Source organism: Spinacia oleracea, chromosome 2 (assembly GCF_020520425.1).
Source record: "Spinacia oleracea cultivar Varoflay chromosome 2, BTI_SOV_V1, whole genome shotgun sequence".
NCBI lineage: Eukaryota > Viridiplantae > Streptophyta > Magnoliopsida > Caryophyllales > Amaranthaceae > Spinacia > Spinacia oleracea.
In genome coordinates this window covers 33,556,535-33,578,440 of record NC_079488.1, presented here as the reverse complement: position 1 = coordinate 33,578,440, position 21,906 = coordinate 33,556,535, and positions in this window count along the sequence as shown.

Here is a 21,906-nt window from a genome sequence, read left to right as displayed (position 1 = left end):
CCTTGTGATCCCTGGTGTGGGGATCTCTCAATATACACCCGCAAGGTAGAGATTGAGGGTTCGGGGGACTGTAACTACCGAGAGGAGTAATTCGCTCGTCGATAACTCCAGAGGCAGGATATCCTTACTAGCTCAGCATAAATAATTGAAGGGACATGCATTAACTATTAAACTAATCTGAGTTGATTTTAGCAATATGCAACATATAACACTAATTCGATCGTGATTATCTGATTTAAATAGCATTAAGGGACCTAGCATGATAATCTGATTTCCCAAAAATATTATATTTGTTAGGCGTGATAGAACAATCAGATTAGGTTAGTTTAACAGTTCATAAAAAGGGCGAGGAAAGCAGTTAAATCACCGAAAAGGGACACATTACGACGCACCCTTGAGAGGTGCGTCACGGTTCTCAGAAAACTAACCACTTTGACTTTGCTATTTCTCCTATTTTATTTAACGAATCTCAATTATGGGACAGGATACGTTCTGTTCGATTTATGGATCGATTGCGACAGAACGCGTGAACAGTTTCGCAGCGAGAGGCTTAGGCTAAGGGGTTTAGAGTCAATACTCAGAATATATTATGTGTTGTTGTGTGTTGTTTCACGTCGAAACTAGGGGCCTATTTATAGGGAGAAGTTCGTGGAAAGATAGAATTGCAGAGTTCTAATCCGCAAAGAGTTAGGAAAAAACACGTACCCAGGTACTTTCAGCGCCCAGCTCCGGGCGTCAAAGATTTCGGCGCCCAGCTCAGGGCGTTGAAAATAGGATCCTGGCAATTTCAGCGCCCAGGGCTGGGCGTTGAAATTGCTGTTTGGGCCGTTTCTTTGTCAGATTCGGATTCCTAGAATCCGGAGAGTTTGAGATTAATTCGAGTCTTTTAGCGCGTATCAATTTCATGACGGAATGCGTCTGGGCCCGTTACGAACTATAGGTTCGTCAGGATTTTAATTAATACGTAACTCTTATTTCCGAATCCTATTAGGAATAGGATTCTCGCAGTTTTCTATCTCATTTAGGATTTATGTTGGAGTGCAACACCTAATTCTGACAGGTTTCTATCCTTTATGTTTTGCTACTTTTAGAAGCTACCTTTTACGGCAATTACTATTTTTAGCAGGTTTCCATAAATAGCAGGTTTCGGGTGAAATGAAATGGGGAATCGAGATTCGTTAATTTTATAGGAGATGCGTTGTCAAGTGGAGTTTTTATGCTTTCATCATCGAACCTTTTCCTTGCGGGAACGGGGACAAAAGTAGGTGTCTACAGCTTATAAGATGCATTAACAGATTCAATACGATCACGAACTTGTTGATGTAACTTGATCATGGACTTCAATTTAGCTTTGGCGTCTTTGTGAACCAACTCGTCTTTTGGAATTGGAATCAGAGCCAACGGCAAGTATGGATTAACACCATAAACGACCTCAAATGGGGAATGACCAGTAGCATAAGTAGAAGAACGATTGTAAGCAAACTCAGCGTGAGCAAGCTTGACATCCCAATCCTTTTGATTCTTACTTACCAGCCCTCACAACAACGTTCCCAAGGTCCGGTTTGTGACTTCTGTTTGTCCATCAGTTTGAGGGTGATGCGATGTGCTAAACAACAGCTTGGTTCCCACCTTCCTCCATAATGTATTACGAAAGTAACTCAAAAACTTGGAGTCCCGATCTGAAACAATGGTCTTGGGAATCCCATGTAAACGTACAATCTCCCGGTAATACAAGTCAGCAACGTTACTATAACACCCCGACAATTCTCCCTTTTCTAGAATAACCCTTTTTATAAATATAACTATGCCCGTGTGAAAACGTAACGGCTTATTCAGAATTTTGCAACGGAAAATATAAAACTAACTTTAGGTTTATAAATAATCAATTACAGAGTTAATCCCAAAACCAATCAACGAAAATAAAGTAATGTAGATAGTACGACAAGTTTAAAGTCCAATTTAACAAACCCAAGTCACTTAGCAAATCAAAATAAATACAAGCTCTCTAATCCCGATCTCAATGATGCATCATCTTCAAACCTGTAGATGGACAACACTTATTGATCCTTAGAGACTGCTCACCAAAAATGGGTCATCACAGGATCAATAAGGCATAGCCATGATCAACACACACAAACAAAGCACGTAATCACCAAAGCTGAGTACTACATACTAAATCAATGCATGAACATTCCTAGCATGATACTAATAAAGCATAAGTAAAGACGACCCAAACATATTAACTTGAAAACCACATTTGACTAGACTAGACCTTTGTATCAATTTTAATTGAAATAGTCAATGGACCGAGTTGTCCAACCATAAGTCTTCACTAAGGAAGACGAGGTACGGGCGCGACTCCGTAACCTCAGTGACCTGCGATATCGAGGAACTTTTGAATAAAATAGAACACAGTGATCAATCTGGTCCCAGAAAAAGCCATGGGCTACCACCATGAACCCAACTCCTTTTTGTCCGTCACTTCAGACGTGCACAGTCTAAAGCTATTGCTATTCAGTTTCACTTTACATGATTTACCAATTAATACCTTGTTATGACTCATCAATCACACAAATCACATAATCAACAAGTATTCACAATTATTTTTATCTTGGAATTAAGTAAGCGATCACAAAATTATCAATCAAGAACTCATTCCAATCAATTCAACCTTTCCTTTAACAATGGTTAACCCCTTGATAGAGGTATAAAGTTTCAACTTACTAAACAAGGTCCTCGGCCCTCATAAAGTAGTGAAATGCTAAAAGGGAACAACGATCAATCGATCTAAACCAATATATATATAATATAATATAATGTTCCCAACCGACATGCTTGCATCAAAGATCCATGCTAACATGTTATAATTCTCATACTAAAATCCATGTTCAACACGTTCATCCAACAACATTAAACATGTAACTTTCAACATAACCAAGTTCAAAGACATAATTAACATGGTTTCAACATAAGTACACATCCCCAATCACACAGGTATGTACGTACCTTGTTAAAACAAACTGATAGGCCACTTTAACACTTTCAAAAGTCGCCTAAAGAGATTTCTCCGCCTAAAACAACCAACAAGGATTCCCAATCAACTTCTAATCATTCACAACTATAATAAAGCATTCTAAATACATCCTAAACATATTTAGAACCTTTTCCAATATCAAAACTTGAATATTTGATTTCCTAGCATCATAATTATTGAATTACTGATTGAAATTCGTTGAAAACTCTTCAAAAACATCATACTTCAAATTTTTAGCAATATAAACTCGTTTAAAAACTTCGCCAAGACCAACTTACATTCTTAGATCATCGAAACAATAAATTTAATAATCCCTAATCATCCTACCATGATTTAGAACCATTAAAGACTTAAAATTCATGCTTTAAATAATTAAAAATCATTATTTCAATGCATTTATATATTCTGAAAATTAAATTTATTATTTAAACATAATATATAAATTTGAAAATTCTAATTAAATCATAAAAATCCTAAATTCTATTCAATTAAAACATAACTTAAAATAACATAAAATTAGAATATTTAATTTAATTACTTAGGGTTCAAGAAATAAACCAATAAAGAGGAGGGAACGAAGGTGGCCGGCGGTGTGAGGCACTGCTGGAGGACGGCGGGTGTGCGGTGGCAGCGAATGGCTGACTGACGAAAGTGGTGTTGCGCGGGTGGCGAGGAGGCTCGCGGAGAACTGTTGTGGTTGCTGTGAGAAACCGAAACAGGTGAAGAAGAGAAGGGAAAGAAAACCGAGAGAGAAGAAGGAAGAAAAAAAGAGAAAAGGTGAAGAAGAAGTTACCAATGAAGGGACGACAGTGGTCCCCGGTGGCAGGTGGCGGCGGCTGGGCAGCAACAACAACGTCGTGAAGAAGATGAGGGCTTGCTTCTTAATTTTCACGTGAAATTGAAAAGGGAAGGGTTTTGGCTTTGTTTCTTTTGTTTTACGTGAAATAGGATTAGAGAAGGGAGGAAGGAAATTTGGGTATATTATGTTGGGCTTCACCAAATTGGGCTAGGAGTAGGATTAAGTTTGGTATTTGAATTCAACACCGCTTAGGATTGTTTTCTAAATTCAATCGTGTTTTCGTAATTCAAATTCTTTTCAACATCAAAATCTAAAATTATATTTGATTTCATAAATCGTTGAAAAATTTAAAATGTAACAAAATAAATATACGTTAATTACATATTTATTTCTAAAATTCATAAGTTCTAATTTAAATATATTGACTATACATTAAAATATATAAATAACGTTTATAAATTTACGAGGGATTACAATTTAAAAATAATTCCCTTGGTCCAAGTATGCATTCAATTCTAAGTCTAATAAATGCGGTTCAATATTAATTAACAAGTTAATAAATTCAGTGAGATCAAGTGAACTGAATGCCTAGCAAGAGGCTGCTTCAGTTCAAGAGGAATTAATAATATTAACCCACAACTTACTCTTGACTGAACCCATAGGGTCACACAAATAGTACGTGAACGGATCAAGTATTTAATGAATATATTATTCATTAAGTACTCCATTTATGAACATTCAGAAACGATGGATCTCGGTTCCAGTGGGAGCTGAAATCGTCAAAAGGCAGAATAAAGAATACTCCGAAAATGATGATATTGCCGGAAACGGAAATATGGTTCATGACGAAAATATAAATATTATCCAAGTCGTAGATTTTCCTGGAAACGGAAACATGGCTCGTATCGGAAAATATTATCGGAAATGGAAATATTGCCAGAATCGGAAATATTGCCGGAAACGGAAATATTACCGGAGTCGGAAATATTGTCGGAAGAGGAAATTATTTCCGAAAACGTAAATATTTGTTCGTAACGGAAATGAATTCCGGAATCGGAAAACGAATCGGAAGCTTGACGAGCGACAAGCCGGCAAGTGAGCCGGTCCATCGCTCGACAAGCAAAGGCAACACCTAGGCCGCGCTTGCGAGCAAGGCAGCAGCCATGAGGCTGCGCCCTCGCAAGGCGCAACCATGAGGTTGTGCCAAGCTATGAGCAAGGCAGCAGCCCAATGGGCCGCGCCAAGCTACAAGCAAGGCAGCAGCCCTATGGGCCGCGCCAAGCTGCAAGCAAGGCAGCAGCTCATGGGTCGCGCCAAGCATGCGGCGAGGCAACAACACATGGGCCGCACCCAGCTTGCGTGCAGCAGCTGTGAGGCCTGCGAGGCATGGGCTGCAGCGCCGTGGGCTGAGGCAGCTCGTGCAATCCACGTGGGCCCTTGTGGCTGCGTGGGGTTGTTCGTCTTGGGCTCCAAGAAATATCCGATTAGTTAAATTCCTAGTTTTACTAGAATTCAAATTATTAAGAGTTTAGTTATAGTTGCAATTCTAATTGAATAAGAATTTCATTCCTATTAGGTTTGGTAATTCTATTCCTAGTAAAACTCAAATTGCTTATTTCCTACACTATAAATATAGGGCTAGGGCCTCATAATTATACACATCAGTTGAATTGAAAATTCATATTCTTTATTTCCCATTGTGTTCAAGGGAGAACATAATACAAGCCTGCACGAATACATAAAACCTTAAGTAAGATCCTAGTTGGTTGAACCTAAGGCGGATCCGAACATACTGTGGACTTTCTACGGAGGAGCAACATTTGAGGTTCTAAAGACTTGTTCTTGTTCGGATCGGGAGCAGCTAGGGAAGACACGCATCACATTGTATGTCACCTAAATTATGCTAATTGACTATGTGGCAATTAATTTGGATTCTGGCGTTATGGTTTTTCCGCATGAATTATATTGTTGTATTATTCATAACCCAACAGTGGTATCACGGGCCTCTAATTAATTCCATAATCAATTATAGTTAACATGGATTAAATTTTATAAATTTGCAATGAATTAAAGGGGTGATTAATTTGATGTATGTAATTAATTGCAAATTCGTGCGATTATTTGATTATATGTTTGCAGGATTTTTCGGCAGTTTTGTCAATAATGTACGAAATCTTATGTTTTTATAGTGAATTTCGCATGTAAACGACGTTTTAAAATTTTGACAAAAATTAAATATTTGATGCCGAATCCAGAATTCCCAAATTCGAAGCTTAATTATACTTTTCGGAGGTTTTAGTTTTTCGAATGCAAAATTTGTAATTTTTATGATGTTAAATTTAATATTTGCGAATCTTGTATGTAAATCTTTAATCTATGATTGACCTACTGTATATGTTTAACAATTTTAAGGCCTAATCTTGTTAATTATACAACCTAATTTGTAATTGTAATTAATTTGTTGAATTTCAAATAATTTAGAATTTGTTTTGATTTTCATAATTAATTGATAATTTAATTAGGATCCTTTGATTATAAACCACCATAAATTTGTTAAAATTGTAAAGTTTTAAAATTTTATGACCTAGATTTTAATCCCTACAAATACATGCAATAGGAAATTAATTTGAATAATAAATTTTCGATTTTGTCGCCTAAATTTAGTGAAATTAATATGGATTATTAATTTGTCGTTAAATATAAATATAAAAGTTCTTAATTTTTATAATCGGTCACCAATCTTGCACGCACGAAGCAATGGAAGCTAAGTGTAACCCTTAAGGGGTGTTTCATAGTGCGGGCATGCGACGACGAGCAAGGGAGCTCGTCACCCATGCGGTACGAGGCAACGAGCAAGCACAAGCATGTGCGCGCGGGCACAAGCATGTGCGATGTGTGCTGTGTGGTTGATCGAGCAAGGCGACGATGTATCGTAGCGCAAGGCAAGAGGCGAGGCAGCAGCACAACGAGCAAGGGAGCTCGCGTGCCACTATGCCAAGCCCCCTGCCCAGCGTGCAGCGGCAAGCACAACAAGTGATGGTGCGTTGCTTGCTGTGGTGCGCCACTCGGCCAGCAACAAAGCAAGCCATGGGAGCTGCCTTGTGCACGCGGCCCATGGGCGCTGCGGTGTGGCTGCTTGGGCGAGGTGTGGGCTTCGTCCTACGGCCTTGCCTTGGCACTTTGGGTCTTTTTGTTTATGTTTCGGTTGAAAAAGATTTTAATTAAATTTAATTTCGTAATTTAATTTTTTCTCAGAATTTAATTTTGATTAATTTAATTATTATAAATTATTTTATACTAATTATTTTAATAAAATGAAAACCTTGATAAAATTTAATTAATTAATTTTAATCAACTGAAAATAATATTAAGGGATTTAAAAATTATTTTATATGAGCTTTAAATTTTAATTAAATTTGTAAGTTTCCGGTTGGACTAGGAAATACAATTTTATGTTTAAAATTTGTAAAGCATGTAAATTCTTGGTTTTAGTGGGAGCTTTTAGTCATTAAACTCTTGATTAGGCCCACATTCCTTTAAGGTTAAAACAACTCGATTAGAACTAATAAGGTTGAATAATTTGTAGATTGTTATTTGATTAGTTGCTGCAAATGTTTATGTGATGCATGATTTTTTCTACCAACCTTCTATGTGGGCCATTCATTGATAAATGAATGGGTGAATGGTATATTGTAAATGTACTGTTTTGCAGGTTATGGAAAGTGACTAGTATGGCCCAAATAGGATAGAAAATATGGTATGCGTACCATTAATTTGAATGTAAAATTGGTCTAATACACCAAAGTTTTTATTTTAAATATGGTTTGCGTACCATCAAATAGTTGTAATTAGTTTTAATTATAGCATATCCTATTTGAAGAAAATGGCGCCTCCCATAGTGAAATTCAAGACGGATCAGTTTCCAATCCATTTTCAAAGACGGAGTTTGAAGTTGAATCTTCAAGATGAAGTCGGGCCATACTAGATCACATTTAAATCTTATGCATGTTTTAAGTTATTTATTATTTTAAATATGTCTTAATTATGCATGAGATTATGGCTTGATTATGTTGCATGATTAAGGATTTTAGTTCACTTAAAATCTAACCAACACAGTAAGAGCCTTAAGTTCCAAACTTTAAAAATTGAGTTAAAAGGTGCCATGCCAAAATAACACTTACTTGGATAACCTTTACATCAATCTAAGTAATTGTTTTCCGCCATAGCGAGGTGTTACTTGTTGATTCTAAAGGGGTAAGGTACACAAATATTTGTGAGTACATGTTAGTTTTGGTGAAACTCAACGATATAAGTAAGGAGTCCATTTATGTCGTGGCAAATGAGACAGGTTTACCTAATAAGTTCTTAGACGTACCTATCAACCAAGAGTAGTTTCTTGACTATTAGCAAAAGATTTTCTGACCTAAAATATTTTAGAATTGAGTCTAAATACATAATGTGCTTAATTCTTCAATGATTTAAGGATCTTGGATTCATTTTATTCACACCTGTCGGAACACAAAAATCTCAAATAAAATGCTTAATAAATATTGAATTATGAATGAATTCTAGAATTTAAGTTTATTAAGAGAAACTGTGAATGGTTATTTATTTGTTTATTCTATTCAATTGTAGTTTTAACTATGGAAAACAACAATTTATTCAACATTCGATCAATTCTCGAAAAGGAGAAGTTGAGCGGGAAAAACTTCCTTGACTGGCAAAGGAACTTGCAAATAGTTCTTATGCAGGAGAAAAGGAGTATGTCCTGGAAGAGGCGATGCCCGAAGCCGCGGGCGAAGGGGTCACTCAGGCGACCCTCAATCGTTGGATTGATGCCAACAAGGATGTGAAATGTCTAATGCTTGCAACCATGAGTGCAGATCTACAGAAAACGTTCATCAACTCAGATGCTTTCACAATTATCAGTGAGTTAAAGAATATGTTCCAAGATCTGGCTCGAAGTCGAAAGATACGAGACTAATAGGCAAATTCTTGACACCAAGCTCAAGAAGGGCGAGCCCGTAAGTCCACATGTTCTTAAGATGATTGGATTAATTGAGAATATGAGTCGCCTGGATCAACAGTTCTCTCAAGAAATGGATGTAGACACCATCCTCCATTCTCTTCATAGCGGGTATGATCAGTTCAAGCTGAACTACAACATGAATAGTCTAGACAAAACGCTCACTTAGCTTCACGGTATGCTGAAGACCGCTGAAAAGACGCTCAGATAAGCAAGATGTGCTTATGGTGCGTGGGGGAAAGTTCAAGAAATCTAGTAAGAAGAGGAATGCTAAGAAAGGTGGCAAGAAAGCCAGCCCAACTAAGAAAACTGGAGGCACCAAGTCTGAAAAGAAGAAGGTAGGTCAACCCACTTCTGAATCTGAATGCTTCTACTGTAAGAAGAAGGGGCATTGGAAGAGAGATTGCTTGAAGCTTAAGGAAGATCAGAAGAACAGAACTGTCGTTCCATCTTTAGGTACTTTTTTATATAGACTGTATACTTGCAAATTCAAATTTTGGGTATTAGATACTGGTTGTGGCTCACACTTATGTTCCAATTCACAAGGACTAAGAAGAAGTAGAAGGTTAAGCAAGGGTGAAGTCGACCCACGAGTGGGAAATGGAGCAAGGATTGCTGCATTAGCTGTAGGAATTTATTATTTGTCGTTGCCCGCTGGGCTAGTTTTGGAACTGGAAGAGTGTTTCCATGTTCCAAGTCTTACTAAAAACATTATTTCAGTTTCTTGCTTAGATGCTAAGGGATTTAGCTTTTTAATAAAAGACAATAGTTGCTCGTTTTATTTTAAATTAAAGAGATGTTTTATGGATCTGCTAGATTAGTCAATGGACTTTATGTGCTAGATCACGACAAACAAGTTTATAACATAAATACCAAAAAGGCCAAAAAGAATGTTTCAGATCTCACCTACCAGTGGCATTGTCGATTAGGCCATATTAACATGAAGCGCATAGAAAGACTTCAAAAGGAAGGAATTCTAGAATCATTTGACTTAGAGGATTATGGTAAATGCGAATCATGCTTACTTGGAAAAATGATAAAGTAACCTTTCTCTAAAGTTGGAGAAAGAGAAACTGATCTATTGGTTTTAATCCATACAGATGTATGTGGAGCAATGAGTTCAAATGCTAGAGGTGGTTTCGGCTACTTTATCACTTTCACTTATGACTTCATTAGATATGGTTATGTCTACCTAATGAAGCATAAGTCTGAATCCTTTGACAAATTCAAGGAATTTTAGAGTGAAGTAAAGAATCAATTAGGCAAGAAGATTAAAGCAATGCGGTCTGATAGAGGCGGTGAATATCTGAGCTATGAATTTGATGACCATCTGAAAGAATGTGGAATCTTGTCAGAATTGACTCCTCCCGGAACACCTCAATGGAACGGTGTGTCAGAACGGAGGAATAGGACCTTGCTAGACATGGTTCGATCGATGATGGGTCACGCCTAACTTCCAATAGAAATTTTGGGACATGCACTAAACACAGCTGCACTCACACTAAATAGAGCTCCGTCTAAAGCTGTCGAAAAGACTCCATATGAGTTATGGTTTGGAAAGCCTCCAAATGTGTCTTTTCTTAAGATTTTGGGTTGTGAAGTATACGTCAAACGATTAATTTCAGACAAACTTCAACTAAAATCTGACAAATGTATCCTTGTGGGCTACCCAAAGGAAAAAAAGGGGTATTACTTCTACAATACATTTGAGAACAAGGTGTTTGTTGCCGAGATGGTATCTTTTTGGAAAGATATCACATATCCAAAATGACAAGTGGGAGAAAAGTAGACCTCGAAGAAATTCAAGTCGAACAACAAACTCTAGAGAATGCTCAAGATGACATTCAGGTTGAAACTCAGAGATCTTTAGAAGTATCTGGTGAGAACCAAGAACCAACTAGAAATGTAACCCCGCGTAGGTCGCAGAGATATAGGTCTCAACCGGAAAGATACATAGGTATTTTGACGAACGAGAGCCATGAAATTCTATTGCTGGAAAGCGATGAACCTGCAACTTACAAACAAGCTATGATGAGCCCTAGCTCCAAGAAATGGCAAGAAGCCATGCAATCTGAATTAGACTCCATGTTTGAAAACCAAGTTTGGGATTTGGTCGATTTGCCAGATGGCTACCAAGCCATAGGAAGTAAATGGGTTTTCAAACTGAAAAAGGACAAGGATGGGAAACTAGAATTTTTTAAAGCTAGATTGGTTGCAAAAGGATACAGGCATGTCCACGATGTGGATTATGATGAAACCTTTTCAGCAGTTGCAATGCTAAAGTCTATTCGGATAATGTTAGCAATTGCTGCATATTATGATTACGAAATATGGCAGATGGATGTCAAAACCGCTTTCTTAAACAGCGTTTTAACATAAACTGTGTTTATGACACAACCTGAGGGTTTTGAGGACCCAAAGAATGCTAAAAAGGTATGCAAGAAGCAAGCATCAAGGAGAGCTAGATTATACGTTTTGATGAAGCAGTCGGTGACTTTATATTTCTATATAATTAAAAATGGAATATAAAAAAAGGAAATAAGAGTTCAGTAAATCACTCTTGAAACAAGCCACGTCCCGTAGTAAACAAACGAAACTCGGTTTAGGTAGTTCACTCAAATTGTTGTTTTGACTAAAGAGTCGCGAAAAAAAATGAAACTTCAAAGCGATATCCGTATTTCGGACGAAAACACTGTTTAACGCAGACGAATCTTGTTTATACAAGAAGGTCAGTGGGAGCCAAACTGCTTTTCTAGTTATATATGTCGACGATATATTACGTATCGGAAATGACATTCCTATGCTGAACTCTATCAAGATTTGGCTTGGGAAATGTTTTTCGATGAAGGATCTAGGAGAAGCACAATACATACTGGGCATCAAGATCTACAGAGATAGATCTAAAAGGATGAATGGACTTAGTCAAAGCACTTATATCAATAAGGTGCTTGAAAGGTTCAAGATGGCAGACTCCAAGAGAGGCTACCTACCCATGCCTCATGGAATGACTCTAAGCAAGACTCGTTGCCCAAAAACACTGGATGAGCATAGACGAATGAGTGGGATTCCATATGAATCATTGATTGGTTCAAAAATGTATGCTATGATATGTACACGCCTGGATGTTGCATACGCACTCAGTGCTACGAGCAGATATCAGTCAGACCCAGGAGAGGCGCATTGGACTGCTTCCAAGAATATTCAAAAGTACCTGAAAAGGTACAAAGATGATTTCCTGGTCTATGGTGGAGATGATGAATTAATTGTTAAAGGCTATACGGACGCAAGTTTCCAAACCGACAAAGATGATTTCAGATCACAGTCGGGGTTTGTCTTCTGCCTCAACGGAGGTGCAGTAAGCTGGAAAAGTGCTAAACAGAGGACCATTACGGATTCTACAACTGAAGCACAGTACATTGCTGAACATGAAGCAGCAAAGGGAGCTATTTGGATAAGGAAGTTCATAGGTGAACTTGGTGTAGTCCCTTCCATTAAAGGACCAATAGCTCTATATTGTGATAATAACGGAGCTATTGCACAGGCAAAGGAGCCTAGACACCACCAGAGAGTCAAGCATGTACTTCGTAGATTTCACCTTCTACGAGAGTTCATTGAAAGAAAAGAAGTCGAGATAAGCAAGATTGGAACTGACGACAACATCTCACATCCTTTAACTAAACTTTTGCTGCAAACGAAGCACAACTCGCACACTATAGCTATGGGTATCAAGCATGTTGGATAATGGCTTTGATTTCCTTAATAAATGTTTTAAATTTTTAGAGTTTAATACTTTGTAAAACGTTTTGGTTAACCATTCATATAAATGAATAGAATTCATTTTTCCATTTAATTTTGTGGTTTATTAAATGATGAGTCCTTTCAATTTGACGATATATTCAAGATAGACTGTCAGGACCAGTCCTGTGACTAAGAAATGTCTATCAAGTGAACTTGACTGTCAAAAGTTGAAAATGATCCCTGGTCGGAAGTTTTCTATAAAGGTGGACGTATAGAAAACGCTTGACGACTAGAATGCAAGATGACTAATAGTTCTGTTTCTCAAACTATGTGGACATGGCAATGTCGCAATCATTTTCATAGATACTTACTTGAAAAGATTGGTATCGGACATACTTATGAAAACTTTACTATAAAAGATGAAAATCTGTCATAAGTAAATTTCATTACATTATTAGACACTAATCCTCAATACCTGAGTGATTTGAGATTACTTGTTTGAGAACTGGTTACTTTGACGTTGTCAAGCGTCGCACTGTAAAAGGAGACTATAACGGCAACCCTCAGGTAATCACCTATCAAACGAAGTCTAACCTCAAGATCACAAGATTCGGATTGTCCTCCCATAAATTGGGATGAGATGTTGAAAGTTGTACAAGGCCACTCGGAGAGCTAGAAACTGAAAAATGGATGGCCGTGCTCAGATGAATCAAAAGCTATGATTATCTGTTTATTTGATCAGTTGAACTCTGAAACTGAGAAATACCTCTGGACATAATAAGGATGAATACTCTTACCTTATGTTCATGAGCAGGCATCAAGCGACAAAGGAATTAGGAAATGCACACTTGTCCCTAAGGACAAGTGGGAGACTGAAGGAAATAATGCCCTTAGTCCAAGTATGCATTCAATGCTAAGTCTAATAAATGCGGTTCAATATTAATTAACAAGTTGATAAATTCAGTGATATCAAGTGAACTGAATGCCTAGCTAGAGGCCGCTTCAGTTCAAGTAGAATTAATAATATTAATCCACAACTTGCTCTTGACTAAACCCGTAGGGTCACACAAATAGTACGTGTACGGATCAAGTATTTAAGTGAATATATTATTCATTAAGTACTCCATTTATGAACATTCAGAAACGACGGATCTCGGTTCCAGTGAGAGCTGAAATCGTCAAAAGGCAGAATAAAGAATACTCCGGAAATGATGATATTGCCGGAAACGGAAATATGGTTCATGACGGAAATATAAATGTTATCCAAGTCGTAGATGTAGACGGAAACGGAAACATGGCTCGTATCGGAAAATTTTATCGGAAATGGAAATATTGTCGGAATCAAAAATATTGCAGGAAACGAAAATATTACCGGGATCGGAAATATTGTCGGAAAAGGAAATTATTTTCGAAATCGAAAATTTTAACGGAAACGTAAATATTTTTTCGAAACGTAAATGAATTCTGGAATCGGAAAACGAATCGGAAGCTCGACGACCGACAAGCCGGCAAACGAGTCGATCATCGCTCGACAAGAAAAGGCAGCACCATGGGCCGCGCCTGCGAGCAAGGCTGCACCCATTAGGCCGTGCCAAGCTACGAGCAAGGCAGCAGTCCCATGGGCCGCGCCAAGCTACAAGCAAGGCAACAGCCCCATGGGTCGCGCCAAGCTGCAAGCAAGGTAGCAGCTCATGGGTCGCGCCAAGCATGCGGCAACGCAACAACACATGGGTTGCGCCCAGCTTGTGTGCAGCAGCTGCGAGGCCTCCTAGGCGTGGGCCGCAGTGTCGTGGGCCGAGGAAGCTCGTGCAACCCATGTGGGCCCTTGTGGCTGCGTGGGGTTGTTCGTCTTGGGATCCAAGAAATTTCCGATTAGTTAAATTCCTAGTTTTACTAGAATTAAAATAATTAAGAGTTTAATTATAGTTGCAATTCTAATTGAATAAGAATTTTTTATCCTACTAGGTTTGGTAATTATATTCCTAGTAAAACTCAAATTCCTTATTTCCTACACTATAAATATTGAGCTAGGGCCTCATAATCATACACATCAATTGAATTGAAAATTCATATTCTTTATTTCCCATTGTGTTCAAGGGAGAATACTACAAGCATGCCCGAATACATAAAACCCTAAGCAAGATCCTAGTTGGTTGAACCTAAGGCGGATCCGAACGTACTGTGGACTTTCTACGGAGGAGCAACATTTGGGGCTCTAAAGACCTGTTCTTGTTCGGTTCGGGAGCAGCTAGGGAAGGCATGCATCACATTGTATGTCACCTAAATTATGCTAATTGACTATGTGGCAATTAATTTGGGTTCTGGCTTTATGGTTTTTCCGCATGAATTATATTGTTGTATTATTCATAACCTAACAACAATTACAAGCATCATCGGTCAACTACAACCATGATGGCATCTTTACCCCTTTGAGTGCGAGGCAAAGCTACTATAAAATCCATAGACACATCTTCCCAAGGACGAACCGGAACTAGTAACGGTGAGTACAAGCTGGGCTTGAAAAAACTCTTGGCCATATGACAAGTCACACACTTACCCACAATGTTCGTTATATCGCCTAACATCTTAGGCCAAAAGAAATGCTCCCTCAATACCTCCAAGGTTTTAGCTATACTAAAGTGACCAGCCAACCCTCCGCCACGAGCCTTGCACACCAGCAGCTCACGAATCGAATGCTTGGGAATACAAAGACGGTTACCCTTGAAGAGAAACCCATCTAGTACCATGTACTCTCCATAGGCACCAGCTGCGTTTCTCAAATGCAACTCCAAAATCAACATCATTGCGATAGTAATCTTTCAAAGTTTCAAATCCCAACAAACGGACATCAAGGGTAGCAAGTAATGTTTATCTACGTGATAGTGCATCAACCACCACGTTACTTTTACCATCCTTATACTTTGAAGAAAAGTGAAAGGACTGCAAGAACTCAACGCACTTAGCATGCCTTGGACTCAATTTTTGTTTCCCGTTAATGTACTTCAAAGACTCATGATCTGAATGTAATATGAAATGATTTGAACGAAAATAATGACTCCAATGATCCAAAGCTCTAACAATGGCATAGAACTCCTTGTCATAAGTATAGTAGTTCAAGTGAGCACCTCCTAAATTTTCCGAAAAATAAGCTATGGACGCTTAACTTGGATCAATACAACACCAATACCCACACCACTAGCATCACACTCGACCTCGAAAGGTTGAGAAACAGCACACAGACGCTCTTTAATTACTTCAAACTCCTTTGGAGCATCTTCCCCCAACACAAACGCACCTTTCTTCAAACAACTAGTAATGGGACTAGTAATGGTATTGAAATCACGTATAAAACGCCTATAAATTGAAACAAGGCCATGAAACAAACGCACCTCACTCGTAGTTGTAGGACTAGGCCAGGTCTTGATAGCTTCAATCTTGGTCTGATCCACGGACCCTCCATCTTTCAAAACCACATAACCCAAGAATACTGTTGTGGGGTTTTTCCGGTGAGTTAGACTTGGAGGTTTCCGGTAGCCGATGTTTAAGCAAGAATGCGTTTTTAGAGAGAGAAAGTAGAGAGAAGGCAGAGCAGTAAATATCCTTGATTATGTTGTTATTGTGACCCCTTTTTCTTGGAAAATGGGGCTTTATATAGTACTAGGTTATTTGGGGAATGACCTAACATTCCCTTACATGATTGGCTGAAGCAGGAGGAGAGGACAAGTGTCCTTTCCTTTGGCAGGTTTTGGCTCTTTAGGTCATAAATGGGCTTGTTTGGGCTTTTGTGCCATCATACAGCACTGGCCATATACACTGCTTATGTATAGACGAGAATACATACATTTATACATACGTGAATACCGGTACGTATATTTCGTCGTTATTTAGATAGGTATTTATACATCAGAATAAAGGTTGTATGGTTTCCTCTCGGGGCGTAATACGTGCCACGTGTCGTACCTTTATTGGTACACAGTGGCATGGTAATTTTTCCCACAACATTTGCCCCTCAAGAAGGGCGTTTCTGGAAACAATCTTTCGGATATCGCTTCTTGACCTTTGATATTCAGGTGTGGTTTTGGGACAAGTGTCGAGATAGTGACAAGTGTCGAGATAGTGACAAGTGTCACTTCTTCTCTTTTTTGCCCCTCTCTATATATAGGGGGGGTAAGTTTTCATTTTTTACGTTTCATTTTCACATAGCTCAAGACAGGCGATTTCCGGCGAGATTCCACCACCAGTAGGCGATTTCCGGCCACCGTGAAATTCAACCTGTTCTTCGTCAGATTAAACGTGTTCTTCGTGGGACTCATCCTGTTCTTCACCAACTACTTCTCAGATCTTTCAAGGTCAGTTTTTTATTTCTTCCACCTGTTTTCTTGTCATGTGTCCGTCACTTTTGGTTTGGTAAAGGGGCGGCACCCTAGCATTGGGTAAATGTTCGTTGGGTTCTTTGGAACGTTAGGCCGCCCTTCTTGTGTCTGGGCGGACGCCCAAAATCCCCTTTTTTCTTCTTTGTCAGTCACCCCTAAGCCGTGCTCTGTTCACTATGCAGAAGGCATGGCCAGAACTAAGCAGACGGCAGATCCGACTCGCCTGCGCTTGTGAGAGGGGGCGGCTACACCTCCCCTGGAGAGGTATTCCTCTACTGACCCAGCAGTGGGCGAAGAATATGCTGATCTCTTTCAAGAGATCGATGAATATGCCGAGGAGGGGGAGAAAACAACAAGCTCATCAGAGCGTACAGCGAGCCGGGCATTTGAGGAGCCAAGTGTAGCTCCGGCGCCTTTGGTTGTTAAGGAGCAGGTGGTTGCTCCGGCTGTGGTTAAGCCAAGGGGCCGGGAAGAAGCTCAGCTTCTTCCTTCGGAGATTCATCCAGATCTTGGCTGGATGAAATGGCTAGAGAGAAATAGGGCTGATATGAGGGACGGCCTATGCGTCGGTGAAGGGTACCAAATGCAGGTGCCGGCTGGCTTGGATTCGACAGTCAGTCTGCTAGCCGAGGGAGAGTTTCCCGTCTATGCCGCCGCTATCAAGCTTGGTATGAGATTCCCTCCGCATTCCTTCGTTGTGGAGGTTCTGGATGGGTTTAATATTGGGGTGTCCCAACTGACCCCAAATTCCTAGGCGGACGTGTTCGGCTATATTGCCAAATGCGCGTTGAACCACGTGCGGCCGTCTTTCAATGCTTTCCTTCATTTGGTCTCTATTTCCCGTTCCCCCAATGCCGTCGAAGGATGGTTTAATCTGAGCAGCCGAGGCTCGTACCAGACTGTGGTGGGAAAGCTCAGCAAATGGCATAAGTGGAGGAAGAGGTGGGTCGTGTTCCATACTGACGACCAGGAGATGTATTATAGGATGAGCCGCTGGAGTCCCATGGCCAACTATATGGAACATGACGAGCCTCTCCCACCCCTTACCGCAAACGAGTGGGGCCATATAATGGTGTTGTTTAAGGCCAACACTCATCATCTTACTGCGGATAAGACATTCCATGTGCCGGCGGAGTGGTTGCCGCACATACGTCAATTAAGGGATGAAGCCTTTTTAGCTGCCATGGGTCTAGGGTATTCTATGTCCCAAGGTAGTGTTAGATTATTTTCCGTCTGACTATGTTCCGTTCTTTTCTTAACCTGCGTCCTTTTATTTGTGCAGAAGAAGGAATGAGCAAGTTGACGGAGGCAGATATTGGCCAGGGTGATACATCTGACTGGATGGCCGACATCTATGCGGCCAAGATGAAGAAGGCCAAGGCTGAGCTGGAGGAGAAGGTAAGCAGCGAATTTTTATTTTCTCTTCTCTTTTTATAAGGTCATAATGGGACATCAGCGTCCTTTGTGAACACAAGGATGTGCCTCGTCTTTTATCTTTGACGGGCGTCCCTTGGTGTTGACGGTATTTTAATGCGCCTCGTCACGAATTTAGGACGGGCGTCTTTTTGGTGACGAGCCACTACTTACTGAGTGGCTTAGTCGTCACTTCAGTGCGCCCCGTCACGAATTTAGGATGAGCGTCTTTTTGGTGACGAGCCACTACTTAGGGAGTGGCTTTGTCATCACTTTAATGCGCCTCGTCACGAATTTTAGGACGGGCTTCTTTTTGGTGACGAGCATCTACTTAGGGAGTGGCTTTGTCATTTACTTAAATGCTCCTCGTCATGAATTTAAGACGAGCGTCTCTTTGGTGACGAGCCACTACTTAGTAAGTGGCTCTGTCATCACTTCAATGCGCCTCATCACAAATTTAGGACGGGCGTCTTTTTGGTGACGAGTCACTACTTAGGGAGTGACTTTGTCATCTTATTAATGCGCCTCGTCATGAATTTAGGACGGGCGTCTTTTTGGTGACGAGCCACTACTTAGGGAGTGGCTTGTGACCTACTTGCGTAACATTTTGACATTTTGGATTTATGTTTCTGTTAGCAAGCAATGGATGCGGCCAAGGCGGCGGCAAAGGAGCATGGAACTGGCCTTTCACAGCTTAAGAAGAGATCGGCGCCGGCTGACTCGGGGGTTCCAATCACATTCAAGAAGCCTCGGCCCAGGCCCTGCCGTCCAGCCAAGAAGGAAGAGTCACAGGCTTTCGACGGGGCTCATCCTGATGAGGACGAGCAGGCTGTGGACAAGCCTTCCCCGGTTGTGGACTTAGTGTCCAAATCGAGGTCGGGTGGACATCAAACTGAGCCGGCAGATCCTTTAGCCGGCATTTCAGCCAGCGTTCGCTCACAGATTCCTGAAGACGTGGCCCGCCGGGCTAGATTATCGGGCGGTAAGTTCTACTCGAACGTCGTACATACGTATCAAGCCTCATCTGGCAGTTCTTCATACTCTCCGCGTCATCCTAAGGCCATTATTTTTCCTATAGCTAAAGTTGACAAAGGGAAGGGGGCAGCTATCGAGGAGGACGAGCGTATCCCTGCCACTCCTCATTATTCTTCAAGGGACAGAGCGGCAATTTGCCGCAAGGTTTTTAAGGCCGTCCCCCGGGAATACGTCGCTTCTCTTTCTGGTCGCACGGATGCTCAGTTTGGTGCCATCCAGGCCAGTTTGCTTGACGTAAGTTTATGTCTGTTGATTGATATGATATTTACACATGTTTTATCTGCTTACTAACATAATGATCTTCTGCAGTTGTTCTGCCGTATGGAGTTCTGCAAAAGCTGGAAAACCCGCACAGCCGAGGAGCTCAATGCTCAGGTGGCCGAGTCTGTTCATCATGGTGACTATGCCTTCAAGACAATTGAAGAAGTTCGCCTTGAGATGCAGACGACCATAGACCTTCAGGCAAAGGAGTTGGCGACATTAAAGTCCAACAAGGCTGATTTACTAAAAAAGGTCTTGCAGCAGGACACGGATATGACAGAGATGGTGGAGGAAGGCAAGAGAGCCGGGGATAAAATAATATAGCTCCAAGCACAGCTCGAGGAGTATCCCCAGGTCAAGGAAGAAACTGGCCAAGCCGAGTGTCTGCAAGGGGAGCTGGAGACCGCTAGGTCCCAGATTCACGCCTTGAAGGAATGTCTCCATGATTCTTATGCCCAAGGAGAGCAGGCCGCAAAAGATGCTGTCAAGCATTCCTGGGAGAAGCACATGGAGGCGTCTGACCTTGCATGGTTTCAACGGCGCTTGGAGCATAGTGTTGTTGTGTTGGCTGCTGAGCGCCTAGGGATGCCGCCTCCTGATTTGCTGTCTGCCTCTGTATCAGTCTTTTAGTTTAGTGTTCTTATGCCTGAGGGAAAAAACAATTTATATTTCTATGTTTTGCGCCGCAGGCGTGTGTACTTTTGTGCCTGATGAGCACACAACATTATTATTTTTGCTTGCTTTTGCACGCCTCACTTTTAGGCATCTCTATATGAATGAGGTTGCTCGTTGCTTCCTTATCTTATGTTTGGGTGTGCTCCATACTCTTTTTTTTTTGTCAATCAATAGGTATGGTCGTCGACTTTCTTGACGAGCGTGTCTAAAGCAGAATTGATTGACGCAAGTCAATCAATAGGTATGATTGCTGCTAGGCAGGCTCGTCACGTGAAGTGGACGGCCAATGGATGGACGGCGCATAACGATGATCGATCTTCGTTTACGAAGACATTTTTGCCGCAAGTTTCATGTATGGTCGTCACCTTTCTGACGAGTGTACAATGTTAGATTGATTTACGCGAGTAAATCAACATGTATGATTGCCGCTAGACACGCTCGTCAGATGAAGTGGTCGGCCATGAAGTGGGCGGCACACAAAAATGCCGCAGAACTTTTGAGTAAACAACCTTTAATTTGTTCCAAGGTTATTTTTGCCGCAGGCAACTAAGCACACGCTAGGCGATTTTGTGGTCGTCACTTTCTTTGACGAGCGTGTCTATAATGAAATTGATTGACGCAAGTCAATCAATAGGTATGATTGCCGCTAGACAGGCTCGTCAAATGAAGTGGACGACCAAAGAATGGACACATAACAACCTTTGTTCCAAGGTCATTCTTGCCACAGAGCTTTTGCGCGAACCACCTTTTTTCTAAGGTTATTTTTGCCGCAGCACAGGTGAGTAAACAACCTTTGTTCCAAGGTTATTTTTGCCGTAGGCAACTAAGTACGCGCTAGGCAATTTTATTGCCGTCACTTTCTTTGACGAGCGTGTCTATAATGGAATTGATTGACGCAAGTCAATCAATAGGTATGATTGCCGCTAGACAGGCTCGTCAAATGAAGTGGACGACCAAAGAATGGACACATAACAACCTTTGTTCCAAGGTCATTCTTGCCGCAGGGCTTTTGAGCAAACCACTTTTGTTCTAAGGTTATTTTTGCCGCAACACAGGTGAGTAAACAACCTTTGTTCCAAGATTATTTTTGTCGTTGGCAACTAATTATGCCTTATATGAGTTAGGGACTCATTATGTATGCCAATGTGTTGTTAATCGGTTTGCAAGAAGAAACCCTGCTTTTGCATGTGGGTTAACCTGCGGCATGTTGTGCCGCAGAGGTGAGAGTTGGATAGGTGATCAGCCTACAACTTGGTGCTAATCTAGGCCACTTCTTAGGCTTCAAACAATTAGGCTTGTTATGTATAGTTGCTAATCTGGGCCACTTCTCAGGCCGTCATTCAATTAGGCTTTGGTATTTGACGTGCGAGTAATAAATGATATGAAACGAGTAGTATTATTTATAACTTTTCATGGCAAATTTAGTCGGTTACAAAAGTGATTACTACCCTATCAGGACCATTAGAGGCCGCCCCTTAAGCAATAGATCCTTCTATGTAAGACAAAGCTAGCACACATCTAGAAGAAATATTAGAAGAAATATTTCTTGAGG